Raw genomic sequence first — 18,641 nt, 5'->3', positions numbered from 1 at the left:
GGTTCGTGCTATGTCTTTCATGAACCGTACGGGAACTGAATCGCTGGGGGCTCCGCTTTTCGTGGCTGCTAGAGTGGTTGCCACTTCTTCTTCTGAAACTGGTCCGAGTGCGGTTAAACAAGGGAATACCGGGTTGTCCATGGGGTTTCCAGACGTAGGGGTGCAGTCCTTAGCGATTCCCGGAGTGGTCTGGTTAGTAGCAGGTAGAGAGGAAAGGATTTTCCTGATTTTACTATCAAAGAAATTGGCCAGGTTGACACATTTCTCCTCGGCTGCTTTGGGGTCCAGGGGTGTCTGCGGGGGAGCTGGGACATGGAGAAGCTCCTTAAGTATGGAGAAAGTCTCTTTTGCAGAGCACGAGGAATTTTGTATTCTTGCCTCAAAGAAAGAGCTTTTAGCGCTGAGGAGGGCTTGTTTATACGCCTTCATGGCAAATTGATAGGCGTTTTTGTCCGTTGCTGTTTTATTTTTCCTCCATGTTCGTTCCGTCTTTTTACACTCTTTTCTAAGAATGTTCAGGGCTGGGGTGTACCAGGGAGCGTGATTGATCCTCTTTACATGTTTAAGTGAGCGTGTTAATGGGATAAGGCTGTCTAGGGGGTTGGTGAGCCAGCTGTTAAATTCCCTATCAGCGATGTTAGGGTCAGCTGCAAGGGGGCCATCGGAATCCCTGAGCTTCGCTTCCCATTTTTCTGGATTTAACTTGTGCCAGCGTCGGGTTAAAATCCTGGTTTTCTGTTTGGGGACACAAGCGGGTTGATAGGACCAGTGCATTGGGACCAGAAAGTGGTCTGTCCATGGGAGGGGGGAGGGGTCTTGGGTTTGGAAATTCTTGATATTGGTGAAGACTGGGTCTAGGAGATGACCTTTCTCGTGGGTGGGTTTCGCGTTCAGGAGCTGGAGGTCAGCTGATGCGAGATCTGCTAGGAGATTCGCGGCGGTGTGGTCTGCCGGGTCTAGGAAGTGAAGGTTCAAATCTCCTAGAAGAAGAAAGTTAGGCGTTGATATTGTTTTTAAAATGATGTGGTCCATCAGAGTGTTTGAGAAATCCCCTATTGAGCCTGGTGGTCTGTATACCAGAAGGCCCGATAGTGAAGTGGTAGGCGAGATCTGAAGGGTGAAATTACAATTTTCACAGTCCTTGACCGTACCTTCGGTGATCCTGCAGCTAAAATGGTCTTTATGGAGAATGGCGAGCCCGCCACCTCTTCCGACTGGTCTGTTAAGACAGCAGATTTGGTAGCCTGGGCGGGTTGCATTGACCAGATCTGAGCCGTTGTTGGGGGTCAGCCATGTTTCGGTTAGAAATAAAGCATCTAGCGAGAGGGTTAGGGCGAGGAGGTTTACCTCATGTGAGTGCTTTACTAGTGACCTGCAGTTCAATAGGCCCAGTTGAAGCGTGCTGCTAGGTTTCGTGGTTTCAGGGGTATTGCAGAGGGGACATCCTGTAAACGGGGTGTCAACCTTCAGGATGAAGTCACACTGCGGGTTTTTCTTTGTATTCCAGAGACGGAGGGTGTCTGGGGGGTAGGATAGGAGGGGCAGTGACTCGGGCATAGTGACTGGTCCTAGGGCCGTCTGGGCCCGGACGGGCCCAGACGGGCTTGCCTTTGGCGCGCCTTCGGCGCGCTGACGGCGCGCCCGCTGCGCCCGTCCGCTGCGCGTCCGGTAATTGCACATCTTTAAGGAGTGGGAAATGGGCGGGTGGGCGTGGCCTCAAAGTCGGCGTGGCCTCTCTCCCTCGCCGTGAATGGCGGCAGAAATGTTTGTTGCTGGTTTTAAAGTTGCAGCGAAGGGGTCGCTGTTTCGGCGCTTCTGGGCCCGCTCCAGTGGTGGAAGACGGGTGAGTGCTGGTTTAAAATGCAGAGAAATAAGCGTGACACAGAAATGCAATGAAAATTTTTAAAAAAAGTGCTTGCTAGTCTCCCGGCTTTCCGCCTCAGGAGTTTTGAGATTCTAGTGAGGGGCGCTGAAGGCAGCTTTTATATACCGTGGGCGGCGGGTGGGCGTGGCCTCAAAGTCGGCGTGGCCTCTCTCCCTCGCCGTGAATGGCGGCAGAAATGTTTGTTGCTGGTTTTAAAGTTGCAGCGAAGGGGTCGCTGTTTCGGCGCTTCTGGGCCCGCTCCAGTGGTGGAAGACGGGTGAGTGCTGGTTTAAAATGCAGAGAAATAAGCGTGACACAGAAATGCAATGAAAATTTTTTAAAAAAGTGCTTGCTAGTCTCCCGGCTTTCCGCCTCAGGAGTTTTGAGATTCTAGTGAGGGGCGTTGAAGGCAGCGTTTATATACCGTGGGCGGCGGGTGGGCGTGGCCTCAAAGTCGGCGTGGCCTCTCTCCCTCGCCGTGAATGGCGGCAGAAATGTTTGTTGCTGGTTTTAAAGTTGCAGCGAAGGGGTCGCTGTTTCGGCGCTTCTGGGCCCGCTCCAGTGGTGGAAGACGGGTGAGTGCTGGTTTAAAATGCAGAGAAATAAGCGTGACACAGAAATGCAATGAACATTTTTAAAAAAAGTGCTTGCTAGTCTCCCGGCTTTCCGCCTCAGGAGTTTTGAGATTCTAGTGAGGGGCGCTGAAGGCAGCGTTTATATACCGTGGGCGGCGGGTGGGCGTGGCCTCAAAGTCGGCGTGGCCTCTCTCCCTCGCCGTGAATGGCGGCAGAAATGTTTGTTGCTGGTTTTAAAGTTGCAGCGAAGGGGTCGCTGTTTCGGCGCTTCTGGGCCCGCTCCAGTGGTGGAAGACGGGTGAGTGCTGGTTTAAAATGCAGAGAAATAAGCGTGACACAGAAATGCAATGAAATTTTTTAAAAAAAGTGCTTGCTAGTCTCCCGGCTTTCCGCCTCAGGAGTTTTGAGATTCTAGTGAGGGGCGCTGAAGGCAGCGTTTATATACCGTGGGCGGCGGGTGGGCGTGGCCTCAAAGTCGGCGTGGCCTCTCTCCCTCGCCGTGAATGGCGGCAGAAATGTTTGTTGCTGGTTTTAAAGTTGCAGCGAAGGGGTCGCTGTTTCGGCGCTTCTGGGCCCGCTCCAGTGGTGGAAGACGGGTGAGTGCTGGTTTAAAATGCAGAGAAATAAGCGTGACACAGAAATGCAATGAAAATTTTTTTAAAAAGTGCTTGCTAGTCTCCCGGCTTTCCGCCTCAGGAGTTTTGAGATTCTAGTGAGGGGCGCTGAAGGCAGCGTTTATATACCGTGGGCGGCGGGTGGGCGTGGCCTCAAAGTCGGCGTGGCCTCTCTCCCTCGCCGTGAATGGCGGCAGAAATGTTTGTTGCTGGTTTTAAAGTTGCAGCGAAGGGGTCGCTGTTTCGGCGCTTCTGGGCCCGCTCCAGTGGTGGAAGACGGGTGAGTGCTGGTTTAAAATGCAGAGAAATAAGCGTGACACAGAAATGCAATGAAAATTTTTAAAAAAAGTGCTTGCTAGTCTCCCGGCTTTCCGCCTCAGGAGTTTTGAGAGCTACATTACATATATACACAACTACAAATAAAGTTACCATCTCTTAGTGCAGGTGGATTGACAGTTCTTCGCTCGAGTTAAGGCCCTGTGGCATCATAGTTTCCATATCAATGATATATTTGGACTCTAGTTTGCGAAGTGCCAATTTGCGGTCCCCCCCTCGGATGTTAACAGTGATTTCGTCAATGACAACCATTCTCAACAGTTTCTCGTTCTGGAAGTGTTGTTCGTGAAAGTGTCGGGCAACCGGGTACTGTCTGTTATTGTGTCTGATGGCTCTCATGTGCTCAAGAACTCGGTTTTTAGCACATTTGATCGTACTCCCTACATAGGCCCTATTGCACGGACACAGAAGAACATACACACAATACATGGTATTGCAATTTAGTTTCTTTTTGATGGTCAATTTTTTATCCGTGCCTGCAATGGACAAGATCTTACAGTCGGAGCTATTCCTACAGGCCTTACATTTCCTGCACCTGGTAAAGCCCCCCACACCTGCATTGCCCTCCGTTTGTTTCTTGGTAATTAGGCTCGGGCTTAGTTCGTCTCTGAGAGAATTGCATTTTTGGAATGTGATCTGAGGTGTGGTATTGAGGTGTTTCTCCAAATTTACATCAGTAAGCAATACATGCCAGTGTTTGTGCAGTATTTTGCGTAATTGTGACGCCTGCCCTGAAAATTTGGTTATGAACCGCAGGGTATTTTTAGCTGGAATATCCCTATCAGGGTGGAGTAGTTTTATTCTATTTACCACATCCACTTTGGCACAAGCTTCACGAATGGTCTTATTGCTGTACCCTCTTTCCATAAATCGACCAATCATGGTCTCCTTCTCCAGTTGGTAGTTCTCTTCCGAACTGCAGTTACGTCTGGCCCTGAGTAGCTCACCATAGGGGATACTGTACACCAGTTGCCTCGGGTGAGAACTGGCAGCATACAAGATACTGTTACCTGCTGTACTTTTGCGAAATAGTTTCGTTTGCATGGTGTTGTCTACAATTTCAACTATGACATCTAAAAATTCAATTTTAGTGTCACTCATGTGATCAGTGAATCTCAGGTTGTAATCGTTGTCGTTCAAACTTTTGACAAAGTTGCGTGCAGATTCCATGTCTCCATTCCAAATCAAAAAAATATCGTCTATGTATCTCAGCCACAGGACACAGCGATCGTGATCTTCTAACTGGGTGGCCACCCGCTCCTCCCACCAGCCCATCGCCAGGTTGGCGTAGCTGGGGGCAAAGCAGGTGCCCATCGCCGTGCACTGTGACTGTTGATACACTACCTCATCAAAAAGAAAAAAATTATTTTCTAGACAGAATTTCATCATGTCAAGAATCATTTTGGAGTGGGACAAAAAAGCCACCGAACGTCTTTTCAGGAAGTATTCCACCGCTTTAAGTCCAAAATCATGTTTAATGGACGTGTACAAGCTGCACACGTCCAAGGTAACCATGATATAATTGGTTTCCCAATGTATTCCCTCTATGATGGTCAGGAAGTGGGTGGTATCTTTGAGATAGGCGGGCAAGCTTAGCAGATCTTTGCTATAACATAGCACTACAATGCGGTTTGGACACAGTCTTGCAATTCAATGCAGTTTAATGAATTGCCCACTTGGGCGGTTATGTATGATTTCTTACTTTTATTTTGGGAAATTTTGAATCATTGATTGTGGATTTTTCCCCTCCTTTTATATGTATCCAATGACTGCAGTATTATTATTGTGCGTATATATATGAGGTTTTGCTTTCCTATGTTAGACTAAATGACTAGGTCAAAATGGCGGAATCACTGCTTTGTTATTTTTTGTTATTTTTCACACTGGTGGAGTCCCTTTTCTATGTTTAACAAATGACGTATATTTAAATGTGTGCACTGTTATGCTTCTGTAGCGTGACCAAGCCGAAAGGTGAAACGCGTTGCTGTGCAGTCATTCGAATAAACTAACTGCAATTCGTGCGAGGTGTCCGTGTTATCTTTCCTGGAGTCGGGGAGTGCTGATCGATAGTACACAGGGCAGCCGGTGCCCTGAACACGGACCGCCCTGCCAGACGGCTTCCGCCGAAACCGGAGTTTGCGGATTTTCATAAACTAAGGGGAGGAAGCTGACCGCGCTGTGCTCATCTTTTTGATGAGGTAGTGTATCAACAGTCACAGGGCACGGCGATGGGCACCTGCTTTGCCCCCAGCTACGCCAACCTGGCGATGGGCTGGTGGGAGGAGCGGGTGGCCGCCCAGTTAGAAGATCACGATCGCTGTGTCCTGTGGCTGAGATACATAGACGATATTTTTTTGATTTGGAATGGAGACATGGAATCTGCACGCAACTTTGTCAAAAGTTTGAACGACAACGATTACAACCTGAGATTCACTGATCACATGAGTGACACTAAAATTGAATTTTTAGATGTCATAGTTGAAATTGTAGACAACACCATGCAAACGAAACTATTTCGCAAAAGTACAGCAGGTAACAGTATCTTGTATGCTGCCAGTTCTCACCCGAGGCAAATGGTGTACAGTATCCCCTATGGTGAGCTACTCAGGGCCAGACGTAACTGCAGTTCGGAAGAGAACTACCAACTGGAGAAGGAGACCATGATTGGTCGATTTCTGGAAAGAGGGTACAGCAATAAGACCATTCGTGAAGCTTGTGCCAAAGTGGATGTGGTAAATAGAATAAAACTACTCCACCCTGATAGGGATATTCCAGCTAAAACTACCCTGCGGTTCATAACCAAATTTTCAGGGCAGGCGTCACAATTACGCAAAATACTGCACAAACACTGGCATGTATTGCTTACTGATGTAAATTTGGAGAAACACCTCAATACCACACCTCAGATCACATTACAAAAATGCAATTCTCTCAGAGACGAACTAAGCCCGAGCCTAATTACCAAGAAACAAACGAAGGGCAATGCAGGTGTGGGGGGCTTTACCAGGTGCAGGAAATGTAAGGCCTGTAGGAATAGCTCCGACTGTAAGATCTTGTCCATTGCAGGCACGGATAAAAAATTGACCATCAAAAAGAAACTAAATTGCAATACCATGTATTGTGTGTATGTTCTTCTGTGTCCGTGCAATAGGGCCTATGTAGGGAGTACGATCAAATGTGCTAAAAACCGAGTTCTTGAGCACATGAGAGCCATCAGACACAATAACAGACAGTACCCGGTTGCCCGACACTTTCACGAACAACACTTCCAAAACGAGAAACTGTTGAGAATGGTTGTCATTGACGAAATCCCTGTTAACATCCGAGGGGGGGACCGCAAATTGGCACTTCGCAAACTAGAGTCCAAATATATCATTGATATGGAAACTATGATGCCACAGGGCCTTAACTCGAGCGAAGAACTGTCAATCCACCTGTCTTAAGAGATGGTAACTTTATTTGTAGTTGTGTATATATGTAATGTAGCTTTATGAGCCCCGTCTAAGAATTATACTAACTGAATAGAGGCTCCTTGCATCAATACATAACGTGTACTGTTACGAATGCTGCCTTTTGGAATGATATTTTTATATTTCTATTTTTATTTTTATTTTTAGGTGAATGCACATTTTTGGTGATGGTGAATTATGCCTATTGAACAACTTGAGACCAAACAAATTTAGGACTCAGCATACCTGGTGTATGCCCACTTGGGCGTTAGCAGATCTTTGCTATAACATAGCACTACAATGCGGTTTGGACACAGTCTTGCAATTCAATGCAGTTTAATGAATTGCCCACTTGGGCGGTTATGTATGATTTCTTACTTTTATTTTGGGAAATTTTGAATCATTGATTGTGGATTTTTCCCCTCCTTTTATCTGTATCCAATGACTGCAGTATTATTATTGTGCGTATATATATGAGGTTTTGCTTTCCTATGTTAGACTAAATGACTAGGTCAAAATGGCGGAATCACTGCTTTGTTATTTTTTGTTATTTTTCACACTGGTGGAGTCCCTTTTCTATGTTTAACAAATGACGTATATTTAAATGTGTGCACTGTTATGCTTCTGTAGCGTGACCAAGCCGAAAGGTGAAACGCGTTGCTGTGCAGTCATTCGAATAAACGAACTGCAATTCGTGCGAGGTGTCCGTGTTATCTTTCCTGGAGTCGGGGAGTGCTGATCGATATATATATATATATATATATATATATATATATATATATATATATATGTATACATAGAAAAGGCTTTCAGAGGATAGAAAAAAATACATATTTTTTTATTAATGTTGATAAATTAGAATATATATATATTTTTTAATTAATGTTGATACATTAAAATATATATATTAAAAGATAAAGAAAAACAAATGCTTAGATTTTGCAGTATATTTTGATATTTTATAATGAATAAAAACAAACAAAAAATAAAAAAGGGTCTGTTCATCAAAAACACAATACATCTTGTTAAAACAGTCTATAACTGCAAATTAAAATAGGTGTACAATACAACAATACAACTGTATCATTTGTAAAATGCTAACTTGTTTGTACAAAAAAGTATTCTTCTGTGTAAAAAATACTTTACAATGCAGCTTTGATTATATAAATATAATGTTTGTAGAAAATTAGTATGTTAACAACTGTGTTTAGAAAATATGTATAAATAATGTAAAGAAATATAGCTAACAAATACATATGTAAATAATAATATACTTTCCAATAAAAATACTATAAATAAGTGCACTGCCAAATTAAAAATAACACTAAGGGCCTAATTACGAGTCTGGAGGTCCACGGACTGCTAGACTCACAGGGCTTGGCGATGGCAGTCTTCCGACCGCCCTATTACAATTTGGGTGGTCGGACCGCTATTGCTCCACTGCAGCCACCAGGGAACCACCATTCACTGGCGGTGTTGCAGCAGTCAGGATGCCACAATACGCTTGGCGGAACCGTCGCGGTTCCGCATAGCTTATTACAGGTTTTCTCTTTGCCACAGTTTTCATGGCAGCTCTTCCTCCATGAAAACCATGGTAGAGAGGAAACAAAGGGGGCCCTATATGCTGTGCCAGAACTGTTTTTGGTTCCCATTTTCAGGGCACCACTGTGGGATCATCAAAAAAATGCCACCAGAAACGAGAATCACTGGCGGGTTGCCCGAATACTGGCTTAGCAGTGCAGCGGGGGGTCGTACCCGGCACCGCACCGTCAAACTTGTAATCAGGCCCTAAATGGTAATACTTAAACAAAAAACTGATTTACTATTTCCACTCTCAATGTGACCACATTAGGGAAAGGAGGTAAGATTTTCTACTCCCACTCCAGACTTGACAACATTAATGAAAGTATTGGACTTTAAGGTGTCATATTTACTGTTCTCACTCCAAACATGTCCACAATGGAGAACTTGTGGTGGGAGGGCAGATATACTATTCTCATTCCAAATGTAACAACATTGGGGAAAGTGTTGGACTTTGGGAGGGTCAGACTTAATGTTACTGTTAAAAAATTAAGCACATTAGGGGAAAGTGTTGGACTTTGGAGAGATCAGATTTACGATTCCCACTACACAGCTAATCCCTGGGAAGAAACTTTTCGACCTGAGAAGAGGGTCAGATTTACTCTTTCAACTACAAATGTAACCACAATGGGGAAAGAGTTAAAACTTAGGGGGAAAATTGGTACAACTAATCCTCCAACAAATTAACCACCAAAGCAAAATCAAAATATTAAATAAATAGCACTGATAATGAAATGAAAAAAAGCAACGCAAAAATAATAAGTACAATAGTGTATAAATAATTATCATACATACACTATGATCTAAAATACAAATGTGCACAAAAATCTATATATTAACAATGAAAAATTATAAAATCAATAATTACATAAACAATTTAACAATTTTTAACAAAATCAGTTTCAAAATATTGATGAAACATTCATTTAATAAAGTAAAAAATGACATTAAAATAGTAATTAAACAATTTACAAAATAATAACAATTAGATTATACTTCTGAGCAAATCTATGATTTTTTTGTGCAAATAGAGTATGAATATTTAAATATTATATAATCTTTTATTTAACATATAACAAAAGTATTTATAACACAATGAATTAATAATATATTATCAATTAAACCCAAAAGATAAAATAATAATCCCAAAAATCATAAAGATTTAACTAAAAAACAAAGGAAAAATAAATAATAATTATATATCTAACATAACTATATGTATGAAATATCACAAAATATTTCAGATAAGTGTACTTCATAAACATAATGAATTTTTAAAAAAACATTACATATTTTCTACAATTGCAAAAAATGCTATCTCAGAAAAAATATATAAATACTTACCACCCTTTATCTGAATATAATCAAGATTCCACTCCTAAAATTATTTTACAAAATATAACATACAAAAATGAAGACAATATTATATAACAATAAAAACATACTCTAAATACCAATAAAACAGTGTTATACATTATAATGATATTACACACATCAGTATGTTTTACAATGGCATTAAAAAAATGTGTCTCACCTGCTCTACTATATTTTTGTTGTCACAATATTTGTGTCAAACAATATTTTTGAAATAATATTCTGGCTTAACACTCTCTTCAGAGCTTTGTTAAAGTGTAGGGGTTTGTTAATCCTTTGTATTGTTAATGCCATTCAAGCGTAGCACATGGGATCAATCAGTGGTTCAAGGCCATAATCGTCCTCATCTTGCTGGATGCAAAATGGGACACTCACCCCAGGGATGATACACAAAAGTTACTACATAGGTGTGCAGAGCTCAAATATAAAAAATTCTTGAATTCATCTAAGCCATTGGTAATTATTCTGGCCACATCCCCGTCCATTGGTATTTTGCACACCCTGCCACCTCAGTTTGGGACCGGCCACACGCAAATCAGTCTTGACCCTGCTCCAATGGGAACAGTCTGGCCTGAACTGCTAAGCCAGGTCCTCCGTAATCTAGAACAGAAACAACTCATTTCATTTCTGATTTTGCCCTTATCAGCTAAGTAGAGCTTGGTTCCGGTGGCATAGTGTGCACGAGACCCAAATCTGGTCATATCTGTCCCATTCAGAGTGTCCTACTGAAGTATACAAAAAAGTAATGGATAAAATGCTTGAATTAATCTCACTTACTAGTAATTACTCAGACCCCATCCAAGTCCATCATTATTTTTCACACCATGCCACCTCAGTTAAGTCCAGCCATATGAACATTTGTCTTGATCCTGCTCCAATGGGAACAGTTCTGCCAGAACTGCCAGGCCAGGTCCTACCTGAACTGGAACACAAGCAACCCAAGGCCAGTTTTGCTCTTACTGGGGCTCATAAACCAGGTATAGATAGTTTCAGTGGGACAGTGTGCATGGGACTCACGTCTGGGCATACTCGTCCCACTTAGGACAACCAGTTCGGGCTGGACTGCTCTCTCTGCACTCCATGGTAGTGCATGTGTTTTCTTGTTCTCTCGCACATGTGCTGCTTCCCCTTGACTTTACCGCCAGCCACCCTCTCCATTTTTCTTCCCTTCCCTTTCATTGTCTCCAAGGTAGTTCATAGCTTCCCCTTCCACATCACCCTTCTTTTTTTTCTACATGTGCCTACACCCTATATTACTTTCCCTCACCTACTTGTGTCACGCCCATCCACCACTCCTCCTCCACATTTTTTCTTTTCAATTGTGATGGAGCGAGGTGGAGAAACAAAATTTTGTATACCCCTCATGAAGTCACACTTCCATAACCATAACTTGAACTAATTGAGTGATGTGTGAAATTAAGCAACCTAGAATAAAAATTGCACCTATACAAGTACACGTGGGAAACTAATTTTGCTTATGTTGCAATCATAATTATTGCTAATTATGTGATTCTGTCATGTCCTGAACTAATAAACAACTATTAAATAATCAAAAGCGGCATAAATGTGCTTTTTGTTTACGTATTTGTGGCTGGAGGTTAGAGACAGGTGAGCATATCAAGCATAAATGTAGCTTGTTTGCTAGGTAATAACTAACAGGGAGACCTTAGTATGGGGGGAGGTAAACAGAAGGGCTATATTTCAATAATTAACATTTATTTGTGTTTGTTTCTATGATAGTTCCCATTCTGGCCTGTGAGGCCTAGTGAAAATATGGCTGCTTTGTTAACTGTGAATAGAAGACGAACTGAGCATGCGCAGCCCAAGTCTGAGTTTGAATGCGAGCAGCTTGTGCATGAACAAAACCAGTTCAAGGACAACATGCCCTCGAAGTCCTGATGACTGCCAAAAAGAATGGACGTATGAGTTACTGAACGTGGGAAAAGTTCATGGAGTTGCTAGTTGAGGATGTGACTAGGCCAAAGACTTTCTTAAACAAAGGTCTCTTTAAAATTCAGCTGACACAACGGAAATTGAATATTAGAATGATGAGGTGATGCTCATCCACCCCCAAATTGTCCAATCAGATCTCAAGTTCATGCTGATAGTTGCTTTTGTAGATAGATAAAGTTAGTGAAAAAGGTATAAAAAGTGCTGATTTTCTTTAAGAAAAACCTCACTTCCAATTTCCTCCTCAGATGCTGATGGTATGCTGATTTTTCCTGAGATGTAAGACTTTGAATAATTTTCTATTTTTCTTTGAATGCGGTCTGAGCTTTAGATGAGGTTATTAGTTAGGGTAGTTAGGAGCAAATGAATTTTGGGAACTATCTGTCGTTTGCTAATACTTGTGTTTTGAAATCTAAATAATAATGTCTATTTTCGAACTTCTGAAATAAAAAAATGAATATAACTGAGATAAAACTTTTACTCTTTTAAAGTCATCTTTTGAATAAGTTAATAAATAAAGCAAATAAACTGTTAGACATGCTAAATTTAGCTTGTAATAAAAATTAGATAAATGGAGAATTAAGCTGGTCTTGTATTTTCCTACGAAAATTTTTACTAGCAGATCCGTTGACCATAACGGTGGTGTGTCTAAATAAATGTCCTATCGATAGAAACCATGGTAAAACTCTTTAAACTGTAGGTGTAAATAGTATAAATATTTAGTTTTAATTTAGAAACTCCGCTATGATACTGCAGCTCTCCTTTGAATCTCACCGATCCATGAAGTAGGATGAAAGTGTTTTGTGAGTAGCTCACAGTGTTATGGGCCCCACTGATGAGTAAATGCATGACTTGGTCATTCAAGGAAAGGTGATATGCTTTAGAAATTATTTCTGGACTAATGCTGCATCAATTGTTTGGCACCCATCATGCTATCTGCAGACATTCATTTTAACAGGTGTTTTTACACATTTTAAGATGGCTACCCCAGAGTGTACATGTACATGTATGAACGATCAACAGAAATAAGTGGGTTTGTATTATTTTAACAAACCCATTCAAGATGTCCATTTCAGATGCATGTACATCTACAGTAGCCATATTTTAATAGGTTTGTTCAAATTATGGTAATGCTTTCTTTCAGGCAGGATAAGAAGACTTATCCTGATATTTAATCCTTCAGGAGTGATGCAGAGCCCAAACTCCTTTTCTGTGTGCCTTTCTCCAAGCACTTATGAGTTTTAGCACAAGGTGAAAGCAAACAATGGGAAAGGGACATAGATTTAAAGTAAGAGAAAAGATAATGTCGTGAATTTAATTTTTTTCTGGTCTTTAATACCTCCCCACTTCAACTTCTCATGTGAGAACTTATCAATCTGCTAAAACAAATGACATAACCATTTAGAATGTACATGTGTATTTCCTATTTCAATATCAAGTAATTTGATAAATACATATTTTGCCTGATTATAAAACTGGAAAAACCTATCAGAAGTAATTTGCACTTCAAAAGGCTTGAAAATTAAGATCTCAGAAGAAAAATGAGAAAAAAATGATAGTAGAATATAATGTCTTGAACCTTCCAAGCATTCAATTAAAATGCAATGAACCCTACATTGCGTTTACATAGCAACTATCTCATACCTTTTGTCACGTCATTTGCATTCAGTTTCAAACAGAGACCTTACTTGAAAAATGTAGTTTTCCTTTGTTGACCAGCCAATAATTGCAGGAAACTAAATATTATCAACAATTACAGGATATTCAAAATGTGTTTCACCTTTGCAAAGGTTCGTATGCATAGCAACAGAAAATAGAGTGAGAACTCTCTCAAGTGGTATCAGTCACCAGATCTGATTAAAGGATTTCCTTCCAAAGTGTCAGAGGCCTGGCAACATTAAAAGTTATCTGCACTATATATTTGTGAAGATTTATCAACTGAAGATCTGAGGTATGGTATCCTTCAGATGCCATCCCTCATTCATCCCCTATCCCTCATTTTACGGAACATGCGATTTCCCTAGATAGCCAGAAAGTAATCGTGATCCAAATCTGATATCAAATGACAGACTTCAGATCCGAAGGTAAAGTATGCCAAACCCCATCTAGAAATAAACGCCAAATCATTCCTCAGGCATTTCCATCTTTATAATTCTAATCCATCAAAGGTGTGGATTGCACAAGAAGGTTTCTCTTCATGAGATTAACAGAAAAGAGTGCTTGTTGAGAGAAGCATTATTCAAGATAAAGTCCTAACACATTTAAAGATTGACACCGTAGGTTTTCAGGTATCCACTGTGGTCTTCTTTGGGCTTTATGAAATATTACATATGCATTCAAAGATGACCACCTCGGGTGAGAAAGCATCCATAGCGACCATCTTGGAATGCAGCTGTAATGTTTTCACAGACCCATTCAAAGATGGACATCGCAGATAATCATGCATTTGTGGCTGCTATCTACACAAGCAGCATTGGTAAAGCCAATAGGCTTCAATAACAAGACTTTTGGATTTGCCAATGTTTATTTAAAAAATTATTATTGGAACTCTGTTTTAAATACATTGACAGCATAAGCTTACCTCCACTATGCATACTGAACTAATCCAAATCTATAGCAAGGTGGAAAGCAAGGAAATAAATGGGTGATTCGACACAGTAGGGATCTCTTTAGTAAAGAAAGGAATGTTGTGGTATAGCAAGTCCATTATTATTAGAACACATCCGAGGTAAGTTGGGGCAGAAACCTCAGTGTCTATTTAAGTGACTTGGGCTCTTACATGGAGGCACCTCAATAGTAATAAAAGGAAGAGAGAGAGAGACACTGGGTAAGTGTCTCAGTGCCACCTTTTCTGCACTCCCTTTAAAACAGAGGGTCATATTTATCAAAGGTTTTGTGTTGCCCTTGCACCAAACAAGAGGAAGCAGGGTGACGCAAAACTCAGAGTGAGATTTACCAAGCCACGCGAGGCCACCTTGCATAACCCTGCATGGCTTGATACATGTGGAGTAACGCAATGCAGCACAAGTCACTGCCTTGTGTTACTGTGCCCGAGGTAAGTGTGCCGCGGATATTGGCACATTCCGAGATTTACCACGACTTGAAAACCTGGGAATGGGCCAAAATGCTATGTCTTCCCATGGGAGGTGTAATGAGGAGAAATATGTTTATTTTTTTGTGTTTTTTCCCTCTTTCTGTGTGTGCTGCATTCTCTTCACACATAGAAAAAGTAAAAAGCCTGAGAGGATTGTTTTTGTGCAAGAAGATGTCCCTTCCTTCACAGAAACAATTATATCTCCATTGCAGGCACCCTTGCATCACAGCAGGGAAATGTTAGGTTTGCAAAAGTGCACTCGCTCACAACTACACTTATTGAAACCCTACAACCACTATGGCATTACTGTCTCACTCAGAAACCCCCACTGCAACACCAAGGCACTCCTTATCTTCCCTGCCATAAAGGAAAGATACAGCTGAAATTAGATTCTTGACTGAGGTCGATTTTCAAAAGTTCTTCTTAGCTTTGCATTAACAAACAGATCCTTCCAGCTAACAGAACAACATAAGACTTTGATTTTCGTCATATTTCTGGAGCAAAGGCAACCCTGTATTGAGAATTATTAATTGGGTTCCATGAAACAAACAAAACCACGCTTGCAGCCAAACACAGCCCCTAACACAGGAAGTCTTAAAACAAATTTGCAAGCACATCACAAACTTACCATAATTACCAATGTGCCTAATACGTCTTCTGTATTAAGTTCTCATACATTTTGAGTGCTCTAAGCCCCTAGCGTCCAATTGTAGTATATTAATCCTTAGATAACTCAAAATAAATTTTGTAAAAACGTTATTGGTTGCTATTGCTTCTTTCAGTGTCATATTAGTGATATTTGGGAGCCCCGGGAAAGATATCTTTTGGAGGGTCCTGTATGGAACAACTTTTAATTTGATTACAAATTTACTGCTAAATCAAGCCTGCATGATGCTAAACATATGTTAAACTTTAACAGAGTTTAAAAAACTGTGAAATATGTATTGGCGGGACCCCCAAAATCCTTATGATGACACAGGGTAAAGAGACAGTCATTTGTGTAGGTAGAGAGGGAGCAAGGTCTAATCGAGTGAGGTCACTTTCCTAAGGGGCCCTTTCAAAGTTGGTGGCCCAGGGCAATTGCCTACTTTGTCCATGTCTTAAAACGTCTCTGCCTTCTTTGTTAAACCAGGCACTCATTTGCCCTTATGGCAAACAATATTTATATCAATAAGTATCAACTTCAATTTGCCTTCATTTGGACTTGTCTTTATCCTTAAGAGAGTGATGTTACAGGAATTTGCAAGGTGAACCGATTACAGTAAAAGCTGTTACAAATTTGTGAAGGGCGCGTGGGTATGTATGTATGTATATGCTGTTTCTATAGCGTAAACCTAGACAAAAGTCAGAGGATCAATGTATAGTGTCAAAGGTAAGCACAAAGACAACAAGTAACAGGAGAGGAAGCTGGGTTGTGAACAGTTAATGCAGTGAGGTGTAGTATTCTTTGAAGAGGTGAGTCTTCAGGGTGAGGAATGTCTACACGAGGAATGATCCAGTTGAAGTATTTGGCAGGCAACAGATTTGTTCAGAGACTGAAAATGAGTCTTTGGTGTGTGAGTTCCATAACACGAGGGCACGTTGAAGTGTTATACCGAAGAACTGACTATGGGGCAGATTTACAAGGCAGTGCTGCAGCTCAGCAACGCAAGCCCTTTGGCTGCGCCACGCTGTGGCACTTCCGAAGCACAGGAATGCAACATATTTACAATAATATGTCACAGTCCTGTGCTCTCCCCTGCGCTTGCGTACAAACTGCTGCCATGCGCCGGCGCAGGCACCCTTGCACCATGGTGCAAGGATGCCTGCATCATGGGGAGATTGTTTTTGTGCAGAAAGGTGCAACTTCCTGCACAAAAACAATCAATACAGGCATTTTCCTCTTTCAATACTTGTTGTAGAATGCAGCAAGCATTGAAAGAGGAAAGAACGAGGAGAAATGAAAACATTTCTCCTCGTTGCGCCTCGCTACGCCAGGGTGGCATAGAATTTAGGCGCATTTCCAGATTTACGATTGCTCGTAAATCTGGAAATGTGTCTTGTTCTATGGGTGTTGCGTGGGAAGACCCACAGCAACACCCATGGAACGGCCCTTTCAAGCAAAGTGATGCTTGTAAAGGGTCCATATTTACAAGGATAGGAAAAGCCACGCAGGATGGCTTTTCCTGTCCTCATAAATATGGAGCAGTAACATGTGCCACCAGTACGTCACAAAAGGGGGCTTGTAAATCTGCCCCTATGTATTTAGTCAGGAATGACTTTTAGTGCAAGTCTTAGTACAAGGACAGAACAGCACTGAGCGAAAAACAGAAACAATACAAACATTAACCACATAGTGTAAGTGATTGAAGAGACTAAATGAAGGAATTAGTGGGTCTGGATGCAGAGAGTAAGGAGGAAATGTTGGGAGTCCATTAGTTTGAATTTGGATATTTTACCAAAGGTACGATTTAACAGTGTTGAATTTTAACCTATCATTAGAAAGCTGAGCATCTTCATATTAAAAACCATTGGAAGAGTGATGTCAACCCTACGTGCAGGATGACCCGACCAATGGAAGATGTTCGTAGAAACCATTCTTTAAGGAAGAGAGTTCTGCCTAATTTCAATATATGTCCATTTCTCTTTTGTGTATAGTGTGGAAGTGTAACAGGGATCATACCGATGCAGGCTTACACCGGCCATCCCCGCTTCGATTACAAAACCGTTTGTCATACTTCATCCACTGTTTTCAATAAAGCTTAATTTCACCCGTAAGTGATATATAAATATTATATTGCCCTTTAACAGTGCCAGGCTGCAGAATGTAACATGCATCAACATCTTTATTATGACATTATCAGGTTTTGCTTTGTTAGATCGACAGTAGTAGCTATTTGAGGGCATCTTTTATTTGGTGTGCTAAGGAGAGCCATGAATGAACACTATTGTTAGTTCAGATGCCAAACTCTCAGCTACCAAACTCTCAAACAAAGATTGTTCATCCTAACAAAGCTGTTTCCTGACAAGGCACATTCATTAGGTCAAAGGGTCAAATGGTCCATTAATGTCAGAATATGAGAAGAAAAGGAAGCTGACGTTTTGAAAAAAAGCATCTGTTTCCAACTTGGGGATGTCTGATAACATTACAAATGGTGATGCAACAAGGCTTTCAGTGTTGGCACCCAGAGTCTGCAGTCATTAATACAAAAAAAAGAAAATACTGTGTAAAGCGTTTAGAGCAAGAGCATGGGCTGGTTTTTTTAAAACAAATATAACGATATATTTCTTAATATAACTCCCTATAGCGTACTCGGACACTTTAAATTGTTTCCAAATATATCTTTTTAGGAAATTGGACTCTGTGCAAGCACAAAGCCTCATGCATTTTTTGTATGCCTCTATATAAAATGTGCATAAAATGTATACAATAAGACAACAAAGAGTGCCTTTATGTATTACTACATATAAGTGGCGCATCAGCCCCCACATGTGTCAGAGATCCCAGACACAAGGGGGCTTAGATGTTTCTTACTTATGCTAATAATTCGGGGAAGACGTGTCTCAAATGGAAAAACTGAAACTATATTATTTATTATAATTGTTTTGTGTAGCACAAGCACGGCTCGCTTGTGACAGAATTCTTTCCTGAGGTGTGTTTTCCACAGTAATAAATGCGGTTACTATAATCACATCCAATCATATTAAATTCACATTGCTTAAAATAGAAAATCTTTCCATACTGAAATATCAAACAAAATGTCAACGTTAGAAAGATAAGAACTGGAACATGGAAGTACCGAAATATCACTAGTAATAGTTATA

Source organism: Lissotriton helveticus, chromosome 7, assembly GCF_964261635.1.
Source record: "Lissotriton helveticus chromosome 7, aLisHel1.1, whole genome shotgun sequence".
In the NCBI taxonomy this organism is placed as follows: Eukaryota; Metazoa; Chordata; class Amphibia; order Caudata; family Salamandridae; genus Lissotriton; species Lissotriton helveticus.
The sequence above is the reverse complement of the archived record's forward strand: the minus strand, read 5'-3'. Positions refer to the sequence as shown.